Source organism: Panthera pardus, unplaced genomic scaffold (genome assembly GCF_024362965.1).
Source record: "Panthera pardus isolate Hobbes unplaced genomic scaffold, ASM2436296v1 HiC_scaffold_12, whole genome shotgun sequence".
Taxonomy (NCBI): domain Eukaryota; kingdom Metazoa; phylum Chordata; class Mammalia; order Carnivora; family Felidae; genus Panthera; species Panthera pardus.
Genome location: NW_026526677.1, coordinates 28,938,700 through 28,951,830, shown reverse-complemented (window position 1 = coordinate 28,951,830; position 13,131 = coordinate 28,938,700). Strand labels below are relative to the sequence as shown.

The 13,131-nt window shown below is 41.5% G+C and overlaps 1 long non-coding RNA gene across 3 annotated transcripts in view; it reads right to left on the bottom strand.

Annotated features, from left to right (window-relative positions):
* LOC128776161 (uncharacterized) overlaps positions 1-13,131 on the bottom strand; it is a 132,243-nt gene that overhangs the window by 118,127 nt on the left and 985 nt on the right. For all 3 annotated transcript variants that reach the window (XR_008421166.1, XR_008421168.1, XR_008421167.1), the window contains exon 2: positions 8,520-8,706. This is a non-coding gene — a long non-coding RNA (uncharacterized LOC128776161). The remainder of the gene's footprint in view (positions 1-8,519; positions 8,707-13,131) is intronic.

The window sequence follows — 13,131 nt, the reverse complement described above, 5'->3', positions numbered from 1 at the left end:
TCATCCTACCCTGCCTTTTAGAAGTTTCCACAACAGATGGAGGGACACAGCCTTAGAGGAAAGCCCGGCTCACATCCGTCTGCGTTCATTATTGGCTCTGTTCTCTGAAATGCTATATGTTATCTTGAGCCTGTTTGTTTTTATCTGTCAGAGTGGTTTATTGTTAGGGAAATGTGGTGTCAGCTGTCTCTTCCCCACCATCAAAGCCGCTTCATTAAAGTTAATAGTGTTTGACTTGCAGAGATCTCTTACCGAGGTAACCCAAGAAAGCCCCTGCTGGCTGTTATTTTTCTGGCAATAAAGGCACCAAACGGACACAATAACTGCATGAATCTTTTAGGAAGAAGAAGAAATAAAAACCTACTGCATGACTCTATCTAGTAGCTGCTTAGTAAATGCACCTTGAATTCATGACGCTAATGCCACTCTTCGGTTTGGGACAGGGTAAAGACCTGAATGACCTGTGTCCTGAATCTACCACGCAAGGCTCTGTGGCCTGTGGCTTACCACTTCCCCCAGTACGAATTTCAATTTATTAATCTCAGAAGTAAGAGGCGTAGAGTATAAGGAAGCTTTGTCTTTAAATTGGGGAAGCCTTTGAACAAAAGTAATGTTGCAATGAAGCCTCATGTACAAAGCAGATAAAAGCAAACTTTTTCTAGCTAAGGGGGAGAAACCAGAAGTCCCACCCTCTCAGTATATCTACCTCCCTCCATACCCCCTTCATCTAAACCCATCCTCATCCCTCCCCCAGGGGTCCTGAGCAACTTCTGTAGGCTGCCACCCCCACCACAGACTGCCTAGGACGTCATCTGAAATCCACTAGCCTAGAAGGACTTATCTTTAAGGTCTTGTCTGCTCAGAGTCTGGATTCTGTGATTAAGTAACTGGAGTCAGACCACACAAGGACAGTTTCTAATTAATGTCATACCTTCATGAAAGAGCCTCTGCTCAGTGCCGCACAACATGGAACAGTTTGGGTTTGGCTTCGTGTTCTGTCTCTCTACCTTGTGACCACTGCTTTCTATTGTGTGCTGTCAAGCCTCCCTTCCCCATTGGAGTGGTGGGTCTCCAGCAAGTTCCATCACCTCTGGGTCACTGTCACTTATTGCTAGTTAGTTCAGCTTCAAATGTCAACGTGACTCAATTTGACCCTCCTCACCTGCCTCCCCTGCAGGGCAGGCTGCATCTGGGAGTGTGACTCTTCAGCGTGCTTCCTCGCCCAATGGGCCACCCTCTTCTTTGGCCAGAAAACGAGCAAGAGAGCCGCACCCAACAGCCCTGCTCCATAGTGTACACCTGACCACAGTAAACTCGGGGATCCTTGCCACATCAACCCGGCAGTGAGCCCCACAGCATCACCCCATCCTTCTCCAGTCCTCTCCTCTGCTCATTAAGCCAGGGGACACATCTGCAAGGCTGCTACCCAAGCAGGAGTCCAATAGGGAAGCTAATGCCAGTTTCCCCTTCTTGCAAGCAAGAAGGAATTTCTCCCCTCATTTAATTTGTTGAAGCAATTACCCCCCAGCCTCTGCCTCTCCCTTACATAAAGGGGAGAAAATTATGAACACCACTGCGCCAAAAGACTACAGCCAAGAAGACTCTCTCTCTCCCTTCGCGCCCCCCCTCCCGCCCCATAACCTCCATAAAAGGCCCTCAGGATGACAGAAAAGGCTTGGGTCAATGACCAGAGGTAGGAGGACCAAGAAGGCTGCCCCACAGTAGGGGAGAGGAGAAGGGAGGGAATGGAGGGAAGGGCAGGGGCACGTTGTCATTGGCTTTCTTTAAAATGTTGCCTTTGCAACTACAGTTCTAGTTGCCAAATCCAATACCACGGAAAGAAATCCCACAAAACATCCTGTACACATGTAATACTAGGATATCTACCAGACTATATTTGTATTTATACATGCGGTTCAGACTTGGATGGGTACCAGCACGGTGCACCTGTGTAAAACTCTAAGGAATCCCAAACCACACATTTAGTTTTATTTTTTTGGCTCAAGTCTCTGAAGGAGAAAATAAAACTAGAGCAAAGAAAATCCTTCCTTCCTTCCTTCCTTCCCTCCCTCCTTCCTTCCTTCCTTCCTTCCTTCCTTCCTTCCTTCCTTCAAATCTGGTGTAACTCTTTCCTTACACCAGACAGGTGCTAGGCACTTGAGTGAGGCAATGGCAAATAAGACACATTCTCTGGGGGTGCCTGGGTGGCTCAGCCGGTTAAGCATCCCGCTCACGATCTCGGCTCAGGTCATGATCTCACAGTTTGTGAGTTCGAGACCCACATCGGGCTCTGCGCTATCCTGCTTGAAATTCTGTCTCCCTTTTTCTCTGCCCCTCCCCTACTTGCTCTCTATCTGTGTGTGTGTGTGTGTGTCTCTCTCTCTCAAAATAAATAAATATTAAAAACAAAAAAACATGTTCTCTGCCTGGCCATGGTCACTCAAAACCACAGAAATAATTCCACTTGTATAACACTTTAGCATTACTTTTCCAGAGGCTTTTATACCTAATAGCTCATTAGGATCTTCACATTAACCACAAGATAGCTTTGGTAGATATAGTCACTGTTTTACAATGGAGAAAATAGAAACACAGAAAGGTTAAGTGACCTGTCTAGCCCCAAAGCTAGTTAAGTGCATCTGACTTCCGGTCTCAGGTTCTTTCTGTTTGACCAAACTCCACCCAAACATATCCTGTGATTTCCTTACAACTAACACTACAATGACTATACATTCCAGATTTTCCAGGGTCCTTTCGATGTTAAATATTCTGTTCCTTTGTCTTCCAATTTTTGCTTGTCAGACCTCTTAAACTAGTTTTGAAAATATAGTCACTTATACCAATTTTAGGGTTGAAAAATATAGCTATCGTGGGCTTTTTTTAGTTTAAATGGATTGAAGTTAGATTTAGACTTTATAGCATTAAGGCTATGCAAGAGTCACAGTTTTTCAATCAAATCATCCTTTGGTGTAGAAAATTATTTCACTACACACATTATTTAAGCTATTCTGAAAACGACTCTGACATTCTTTTTATTAATCTTTTTCCTGTTTCAAATCCTTCCATCAGGCGTTTCTGTCAGGCTTCTGAAGGGTCCCATATGCACACTTCCAGTGCAGAAATGTGTTCTTTTTTGGTTCACTGGAATCTTTCAGAATGTCTGGTACTGAAACAGATTGGCTTTAATTAAAAGGCTATGATTTCTATGAATTCCCATTAAGCTAGTGAAAGAAATCTGCATTTAAAAAATACAGTTAACACATTAAGACACAGTTGTACTGAAAAATGGTTCATGTTTTAAAACTACTTAAGCAGATGAAACTAAACTGCCTGTAATAAAAATATGCTCATTTTTAGTAAAATCCCTCACTTCTAAATAGAGGAGTTAGTTTAGTACATATGTGCCCAATTAGCCATAAAAACTCAACTAGACACGAACCATGCAATCCACCAATCTGCCTGTTGATGTTAAAACATAGATCCTATTAACAGGAATGTAATTTAAATGGTTAAAAAGTGATAAAGTGCATAACTATAATCTGATAGGGTCTGAAATATGATACTGCTATATACTGTTGACAAATCAGTTTTGAATTATGACTCCAGCAAAGTTTGAAATAGCTCAAGCATGTTAATTAGTGATCCACAAATTTAAGAACTGCATTATGTTATGTTATATGGTATATTCAGTCAAAGCTCTTTGCCACGAGCAAAAGCATAACCTCTAACATTCAGAGAGAAAAGCCATGTAAATCTTTTTGAATTCTAGGTCCTGGATACCATAGAAACACCTGACATAACTTTCCCTCACTCAACTTACTTATCCTTAAAATGTGACATAATTCAAGATAGGTTCCCAAGGAACAGTATTTCAGAGGACCCATGAAGTTCAGAGAAGTTCACTAGTTACTGGGGAAATGCACAAAGAGCAATCAATATAATCACTTCTTTCCACATCAGTGACCCTCAGACTATGTAGGGACACTCCCACATAGGCAGGGGAAAGCTGGTGATAACCAAGAACTGGGAGGAAGATATCTGAATCATTTATTATTAGCTTTATTAGAGATAAATGTGAGCTGATGTACCTTACTTTTTATTATAACACCCTATACATTTATGGGATGGGCTTGAGCCTACCAAGAAGATCCTGATGGCTCACCAATGAATGGGTGACCTTGTTTGAGAATCACTGAACTAGGTGCTTATAATATTAAAGGCTGGATTTCTTTGATAAACATTTATAAATAAAATAAAATAGATTATTTTGGAAGACAAGCTAAACTCCCATCATCTAATTTAATTCTCTCATATTTTTTTGAAGTTTATTTATTTTGAGAAAAAGAGAAAGTGAGTGCGGAGGGACACAGAGAGCAGGAGGGAGAGAATCCCAAGCAGGCTCTGTGCCTGAACCCCATGCAGTGCTTGAACCCACAAACCATGAGATCATGGCTTGAGCCAAAACCAAGAGTTGGACGCTTAACCGACTGAGCCACCCAGGCTCCCCAATTGTCTCATCTTTTTAATTGGCCACAAAGCAGTTGCACTGCAGTCCCTTGATCATGCAATTCCAGTTATCTCCCATCCTTAGAATCAGCTCCTCAGGTCTAATACAGCCCTTGTTTGCTCTGCTTCAGCAAATTCCCTCTGTTTTAATATTCACTGGAAGAAACCATTCTCGAAATACCATGCCACCATCACAAATTTAGATAATGGCTAGGAATGGTATGCCCTGCCAGAGGACCTGGGCCCTGTCAAAATTACCAGATGAGATGCTGAATAATGTTCTAGCCGGTGTCCCTAAAATAACAAGTTTCTTGGAGGAAAGGGAGGAAATGAGTCATCAAACACTGGTAAATCAATCTATTTAGCTCATGTATGAACCATTGGGTAGGAAGACCTCCATTCAGAGTTCACGAAAGTTACCGTGGCTTTATATCACTAATAAACCTGTGAAATTCAAGAAAGAGATCCTCTCATTGCTGCCTTCCTAACTAAGGTTTTCATTTCTCCTTTCCATTTGCTGCCGCACCTCTCTAGAGTGGCACTGTATCTTGCCTGGACTATTGCAGTAGCCTCTTGGCTGGCCACTCCACCATGAGCCTCTCATCTTTCACGCTGCTGAAAAAGTGAATCTTCTAAAAGCCCCCCTCTGATAAAATTACTCTCCTGATCAAAACTCTTGAATCATTGGTTACCAATGCCTGTCAACAGAATTAAGGTCACATTCCTTAGCCTGGGATTCAAGGCACTAGCCTCTTTTCAATGTTGTTTCCCACTTCACTCCAGGCAATCTGCAAGGCCCAGTCCTCTCTGTACAGACTCTCCTGCATTTGTTCCTGCGGCTCCCCACATAGTGTACTATCCCCTGCCCCATTCCATCTCCTTATAACCTCTCTGAGTTGAAATCTTTCCCATGTGTAAAGCCTAAAAGAGAGAAATTCCATCTTTGCTATAAAAAGTGCAAAGAGCAATGCCTGGCTTAAAAACTCAATAAATGTTTTCCGTTATTATTGTTGTTGCTGCTGCCATCGTGTGCCATGAAGTCTTTAATCTTCACAGATGGACTAACCCCTTGCTCCTAAGGGGGTTTTAAATGTAGCTCTCCTATGATATACCTAATTACTTTTTATGTCCTCCCATAGTTACTTAATTATACATTTCATCTCCTCTTATGGACTGTGAGCTTCTAAAACAGATCTTATTTCATTCACCTTTGTATCTTCCATGTCAGAATACAAGGCCTACACACAACTCTTCAAAGAAAAATGTTAAATATCGTATCATGCCACAAGGGGGCATGGTTGAGCTACTCAACCAGTCAGTTGAGTTACCAGTCAGTAATAAATTAGGTTTTAGAATTGAGAGGCTTTTTTCTCTTGAAAGTCTATTTGTAAATCTGTTTAAAGTAAATATATACGCATTAAGTATGATTACAAATCTATTCATGTTGACAGGGAAAGATAGCTATGATATAGTGAATTTTAAAAAGCAATAAGCAAAATAGAATATATATGATCCAATTTTTATATAACATCTAATCTTAAATATATGTGAGAGAAATAAAAGTCAGGAAGAATACTCACCAAAATGTTAATAGCTGTTATCTCTGGGGTGGGAGGGGAACAGAGAATGGGAATATGGAGGTCTTATTTTCTATTCTGTATCTTTCTGGATTTTTAAAATAACCGATAATACATATTAATTTTATAATCAAAAATACATAAATAAAGCCATTTACTTTAGGAAATCTCAAAGCAAAGTGTTTATTTTATTTCTCTTGTTACCTCATCTCCAGTCCCATACTTGACATATTTAAAAGTAAATACTTCGGGAATTTTCTGATAAATTACAGCAAAGAATCCCAAACTCTCGTGGTACATGGTGCCCTTAGCGTCTCAGTAATTTTTTATGGCACCCCTTGGATGAAAGAAATACTTAACAGTTCCATTTAATAAGTGTTAAAATCCAAACAATTTACTAAGTATTTATGTCCTAACAATTGAGTGGCCATTTGAAAGAATAACACACGTAAATTGAAGAAAGAGCAGATTTTCTTTCTTAAATGGTCACAATTACTTCTTAATGGATGGTGTACACCTATTGGGCACTGTGTGACTTCTGACACCTTGGAATCAGATTGGAAACTGCTGCTCCCATCTCCTACTCTACCCTGATTTTCATTAGGCACTCAGTTTTTATCACAGCTGCACCAAAAACCCAGCTTCACAAAGATATGACACCATTGGAAGGAACGTAGCACAATCTCATGTTAAAACTATGAACAGCTCGAGCAAGTAGTTCTAGGGCATCCCACAAATGTCAAGTACAGTTGTGTTTCCCTTAAAAACTTAATATATCTCATGGCACCCTGCAAGTTTACTGCAGCACCCCAAGGCATCAAGGCATACAATGCGGGAACCAGTAAATTCAAAAGATAAAACTGATTCCCTATAAGGCTGGCAGAGGAAGAGAAACTCATTAAACTAGACTTGAAATTATTCCAACCTAATAACTCAGTCAAAACTATTTTGTTTTCTCTAAATCTAAGTCCTCAGGGAAGGAGAAAGGGTGGTGTGGGAAGCTGGGCTGAGCTCTGGACTCTGGTGGTCTCTCCCTTGTCTCCACATTGCACCAAAGTCCTCTGCTAGTGTTGCCCCTACTCAAAACTAAGAACCAATAGCGGCCTCCAAAGCAGCATGTTCCTGGGCAACAGCTGAATTCTTGACCATGGTGTCTAGGCCTGGATCTCAAGCCAACCTACTACTCCCTGCTCCCCCCCCCCACCCCCCACCCCGAAAGCTTTAGGCTTTGCAAGGATGTAGGAAAGCACAGCAAAGCCCCAATACTTATCTCTCAACTGCAGAGTTAGCGCCCGTCCATCCCTGGTGGGCTCCTGGGACCAAGCCAAGCCCCCCAGTAAAGTACAGAACTGTTGCTATCCAAATCCACTTGAAGTCTGGGTTAGAGAGTATTTTTTTCTCTAAAGTTTAATGAACTCAATTTCACATCTTGATTTAGTGAGATGGTTTGTCATTTTCTATTATCAACTCAAACATAACTAAAACAAACTTGAAAGGCATCTCCAACTTGTATGGCAATCCCATGCAGGGACTACTTTAAGAACTGAATCAAGATCACAGAGAAGTGGAAACAACACAAAGGTCCATAGGCACATAAATGGATAAAAAAATACAGTCTGTCCATACAATGGCGTATTATTTAGCCTTAAAAGTAAAAGAAATTCTGACCCATGCTACAGTGTAGATGAATTTTGAAGACATTATGCTAAGTGAAGTAAGCTAGCCACATAAAAGTGTATGATTCCACTTACATGAGGCCCCTAGAGTAGTCAAATTCATAAAGAAAAAATAGAATGGTGGGCACCAGGGGTGGGTGGGGAGTGAGGAATATGGAGTCACTGTTTAGTGAGTATGGGGTTTCAGTTTGGGGAGTTGGAAAAGTTCTGGAGATGGATGGTGGTAATAGCTGCTCAATAATGTGAACATGCTGCATGTCACTGAATTGTATACTTAAAAGCTGAAATGCTAATTTTACATTATGTATATAATTTCATTATTTTTTAATCACAGCGATGACTTTCCAGGAAGGGAAGTCTTTGATTTAACTGGAATCATGTCCTTCAATGTCACTTGGAACAGCTTGCAGCAGACCTCGACATGAGTCAATTCGGATGATCCGGTATAAAACGCCTACATGATGCCTCAAAACCCAAAGACCTGTTCCAAAGGAAACCATGTACAAGCAAGAGCTGTGGCAGAGCACCAGTAACAGAAAAGAGCTTCCACCTCCTCCAAGCCTTCAGAAGGAAGAGCGAAGTATTCCCAAGAAAATTCAAAATTTCCCCACGATTTCCCAACCTTACAGGCAGGAGTGTGAAATTCTCACTCGTGTTTCCTTCAAAGCTTATAATACACTTTCCCTATGCTATAAATTAGAGGCATGATGAAATAGGACCTACAAAAACTGCTTGAAGAGATAGGCAAATGCAAACTCACCTGGGTTCCAGAGCACAGTGTCCTTCCTGGATGATGTTTCCTTGCTGTAATGTAGGACTAGGGTTGTTAAAGGTCCAAGGCACTAGGCTTGCTTCTTACTTGAAGTTTAGGGAGAAGGAGAGGGGGTTTCTGTGGACAACCTGGGAAATGCCGTATGATACATTCTCTCTAAAGGCTCAGAGAAGTCCTATAGAATAGAAATTTGAATTCCTCAGATCTTCACCCATTCATCATTTTTAAAATATGCCTAGCTCCTCCCCCTCTTGACTTCTCCATTTTGTAAGTGGCATCCAATCTCAAATGGTTAGTCTTTTTTACCTCTCCTTCTGTCCACACATTCCATCAGTCATCAAACTATAAATTTAGCTCCAGCCATACCTCTTCCATCACCCTTTTTTTCCTTGTCCCCTGCCATCATACTAGTTTAAATCCTTATGACTATCCCAATAGCCTACTCCCTGGTCTTCATATCTCTGTTTTCTTTCCTCTTAACAGCAAGTATCAGAAGAATGTTCCAGATCACAGTACTAAGCCTATCACAACTATGCTTAGAAACCTTCGGTGGCTCCCCATTACCTACCCCTTAGTCTGGCATGTGAAATTCTTTCAACCTGCCCTCCTATAGGCATCCCCACTACAGAGAACCTATCACTATAGTCAACTATTTTCCATTCCCTGAATGGACCTCAAGCTTTGCTATCACACCCTGCCTCCCTCCACTGCCATTTGTTCATCCTCAATCAGGTTTGAGCCTCCCTCCTTTCCCCCTTGTCTTTTCCAACTTTGAAGTTCAGCTCAAATGCTGAGACTTTGTGAAATCATTGATATTTTCCTTGAATTCTCCCAAACACCTTGATTATAGGAATCTCATAGTTCATAATACACTCAGCTTGGTATAGTATCATAAGTTCCAAAATGGTCAATAGTACAGTTGACCCTTGAGCAATACAGGAATTAGGGGTTCCAGCCTGTGAAGTCAAAATTCCATGTAAGCTTTACTGATAACATACAAACACCAGATTTTGTCAATGAACACATATTTTGTATGTTATGTTATATATATATATATATATATGTATATATTATATATTATGTTCTTACAGTAAGGCAAGTAGAGAGAAAACATTATTAAAGAAGGGAAAATACATTTACAGTTCTGTATTATATTTACCGAAAAATATCCACATATATGTGAACCCACACAGTTCAAACCCCTATAGTTCAAAAGTCAACTATATATTAATGTATTACATATTGAAGGACTACAAACAACTTTGAATATCAAACTGTTCTATCATCTCTTAGTTTTCCTAAGTGCATAACACAATGCTTCATACATAAAAGCATTTAAAAAATGTTGAATAACAATTTAACACACACCATCAAATTCCTAAACCTCAGTTATACCCTTAAGCCAGTGATAGTCAATTTTCTTTTTTTCTTTCTTGCATCCCAGACCTTTTTTCTAATGAAATCTTTAAGAAAAAAATTTTTTTAAGTTTATTTATTTTTGAGACAGAGAGAGAGCATGAACAGGGGAGGGTCAGAGAGAGCAGGAGACACAGAATCGGAAGCAGGCTCCAGGCTCTGAGCTATCAGCCCAGAGCCTGACGCGGGGCTCGAACCCACGGACCGCGAGATCGTGACCTGAGCCGAAGTCGGACGCTTAACCGACTGAGCCACCCAGGCTCCCCCTAATGAAATCTTAGATGGAATCCCAATATATGTTTTATAAAGATTTTATATGTGTTCTATATACAGAGTAAAGCACATATAAGTGACATCTCATTTTGTATACATTTATTTTAAATTAAAATGTATAACATTTCTTATTATTAAGTGAACTATGAGAATAGGAGGCTGTTTCAATGAATATAAAATTTTAAGTAGAGGGTCAGGAGCGGCCATTTGCAGTCAGCTATTTCTGTATCCAGCTTATTTCTGGTTTCACATGACTCTGAAAATTCTGACAGCTAAGCCTCAGTGTGCAATTTTATGTGAGTGGACATAGGCAGAGTAATGAATTCCATTTTTTTAAAGCTCTGATACAACCTGCTATATCTGTGACATGTTAAGAAAGCCATACACAGGAACTAAGAACCCAGACTCGATTTAAATCCTGGCTTTCCTATTTAACAGTGCAGACTTGGGGCACCTGGGTGGCTCTGTCAGTTAAGCATCTGACTTCAGCTCAGGTCATGATCTCACGGTTCATGGGTTTGAGGCCCACATTGGGCTCTATGCTGATGGCTCAGAGCCCGGAGCCTGCTTTGGATCCTGTACCTACCCCTCTCTCTCCCTCTCCTACTTGTGCTCTCTCTCTCTCTCTCAAAAACAGAAATAAATATTTAAAAAAAAATTTTTAACGGTGCAGACCTTAAGCAAGTTATTCAGCCTCAGATCTACAAACTGGAAATAATATAGTTCTTCCCTCATAAGGTTGTTCAAGAGTAAGATAGGTTGTACAAATTAATGCTACAATAGTCTTCAGTGTGTTAAAATGCAGTACAGGATACACTGAATTTTTAATGTTTTATATACTGAACAGTTATTAAAGCATTTATATGTGTAAAGTATAAAGAATAGCAGTATAACAAAACCTATGTACCCACCCAGGTTAAGAAAATGACAATTACAATTTATATGCCCCTCCCTGATTCCATTCCTTGTCCATTCCCCATGAAGGAACTGTTACCTTCTCCATATTTTATCTTTAATTTTTGTTTAGCACTAACCCTATGACTATGCACCAGGTTCTGTTCTATGTACTTTCCAAAACATCCACATCTCAACCTCCCAACAACCCCATGAAGTGGAGAACATTATTATCTGCATCCTGCAGATGCGGAGTGTGGCACAGGGAAGTATGATAGTGTGCTCACAGTTTATAAGTGGAGCTGCCAGGATTTGAACCCAGGCAGTGAGCCTCCAGAGTCTACATTCTTGGACACACTCAGGCTTGAAACACAGCGCTAAGGGCATTCTCATCCTTCGTACTTGAACGAACACTTACTAAATACCCACCACGTGCCAGGCACCATGCTCAGCACTGAGGAACTTAAGAAGCTTCTCGCTCTGGCACCCGACAGTTCCCAGAACATTGGTTCCTCCCACAGCTGCGGGTTCCGGCTCTGCCCATTCAACATGCAGGCCCTCGCTAGGCAGCCTGTAAGCCCCTGGGAGCCGCATGGGGCCTTGAGGAAAGGCAAGCAGGCCCAGCCACTTCACCTTGGTGTTGGCCCGGTGGTTCTCTGCAACAATCAATCCCCAAGGAACCACGGGAAATTCCGAACTTTCTGCCCCCACTCCCAGCCTCTTCCTCATCAAGGCTTCCTCTGAGAAGTGAACCACGTAGGAATCTGCAGGAATCCACGGCCTTTGCCAGCAAGCAGGCCCGTTGCAGCCTTGTAGCCCAGCCCACAAGGAAAGACCTCTGCTTTAGCGCATGTCACCCCCCTAATTATTCCCTGTGCCTGGAGTCCAACAATAACAGAGCATCTTTCATGAGCCTCTCCCACCACGAACCTTGGAGCCTCATGCGTACAGCCAAGCACTGGGAAGTGCTAAAGGGTCAGGGGGGTTGTGCGGCCAGCAGTCCCAGGCCTCTGGGGGAGAATCCCAGCCACTCTCTAGTCCAAAATCCAGCCCCAGAAAAACTGCCTGAGGCCCCATCTGCCTCCAGGGCCCACTTCCTGGGGCTGGCCTGGGTGGGGCCCCAAGAAGGGCCAGCAGATCAGAAAGCAGCTGCACCCAAGTCACCAAGGGGAAAAAGGGGTGGGGAACAGGAGACTAAAGATGTTTCCTCCAGGGTCACATTTCAGCAAGTGCTCCCAAGGCTACACTATACTACAAAGATTGGGTTTTCAGTAAATTTAGTCACTAAATACCAGTCCTGGCAGACTCTGGGAGTGGGGGATATGGCTCTGGGATAGAACAGCAAGTAAAACAGCAATGTCCCCTACATTACCGAGGTGAGGGGCCAGGAATAATCAATTAATAATTTCAGATCCTGGTTAGTGCTTTGAAAAACACAAAATATCCTTGTCCAAGCATGTGGGTGGGCACGTAAATGGATATGAGCTAAGATCTAAATAAGGAGGAGCTAGCAAAGCAAAGGCAAGGGAAAAGCATTCCAGGCAGACAGAACAGAAGTGCAAGACCCTGAGGCCTCTGATTAAATACTCATTAGGGGGTTAAAAAAATGATGAAAAACTAGTGCTTTCAAAATTCTAGTACAGGGTAGTTATTTCCTTAAGAGTATAAAGATCAAAGAACTATGTTGGAAAAAAAAATTGTCCCTGGCTTTAAATGAAGACGCAAAAAGAATGTGTGTGAATATATATTTACATTTATGTGTCTCACAAGGATCTTTTTAAAAAGCCTTTCATGTCTATCCTTTAAACTTTTGTAATATAGGTTGAAAGCATGATACAATCTTTAACTTCCAGCTCGTGCACTGAAAGATCTTTCTCCTAGAACTAATGAAGACATCCGTTCTGTCGGGATGTAATCTACCTCCCTTGTTCCAGAATTTGAAGTAAGAATGCCATGTACCCCTAATTGCAACTATGTAAAAAAAAAAAAATACGTGTGCGCATGGATTAAGTCGGTG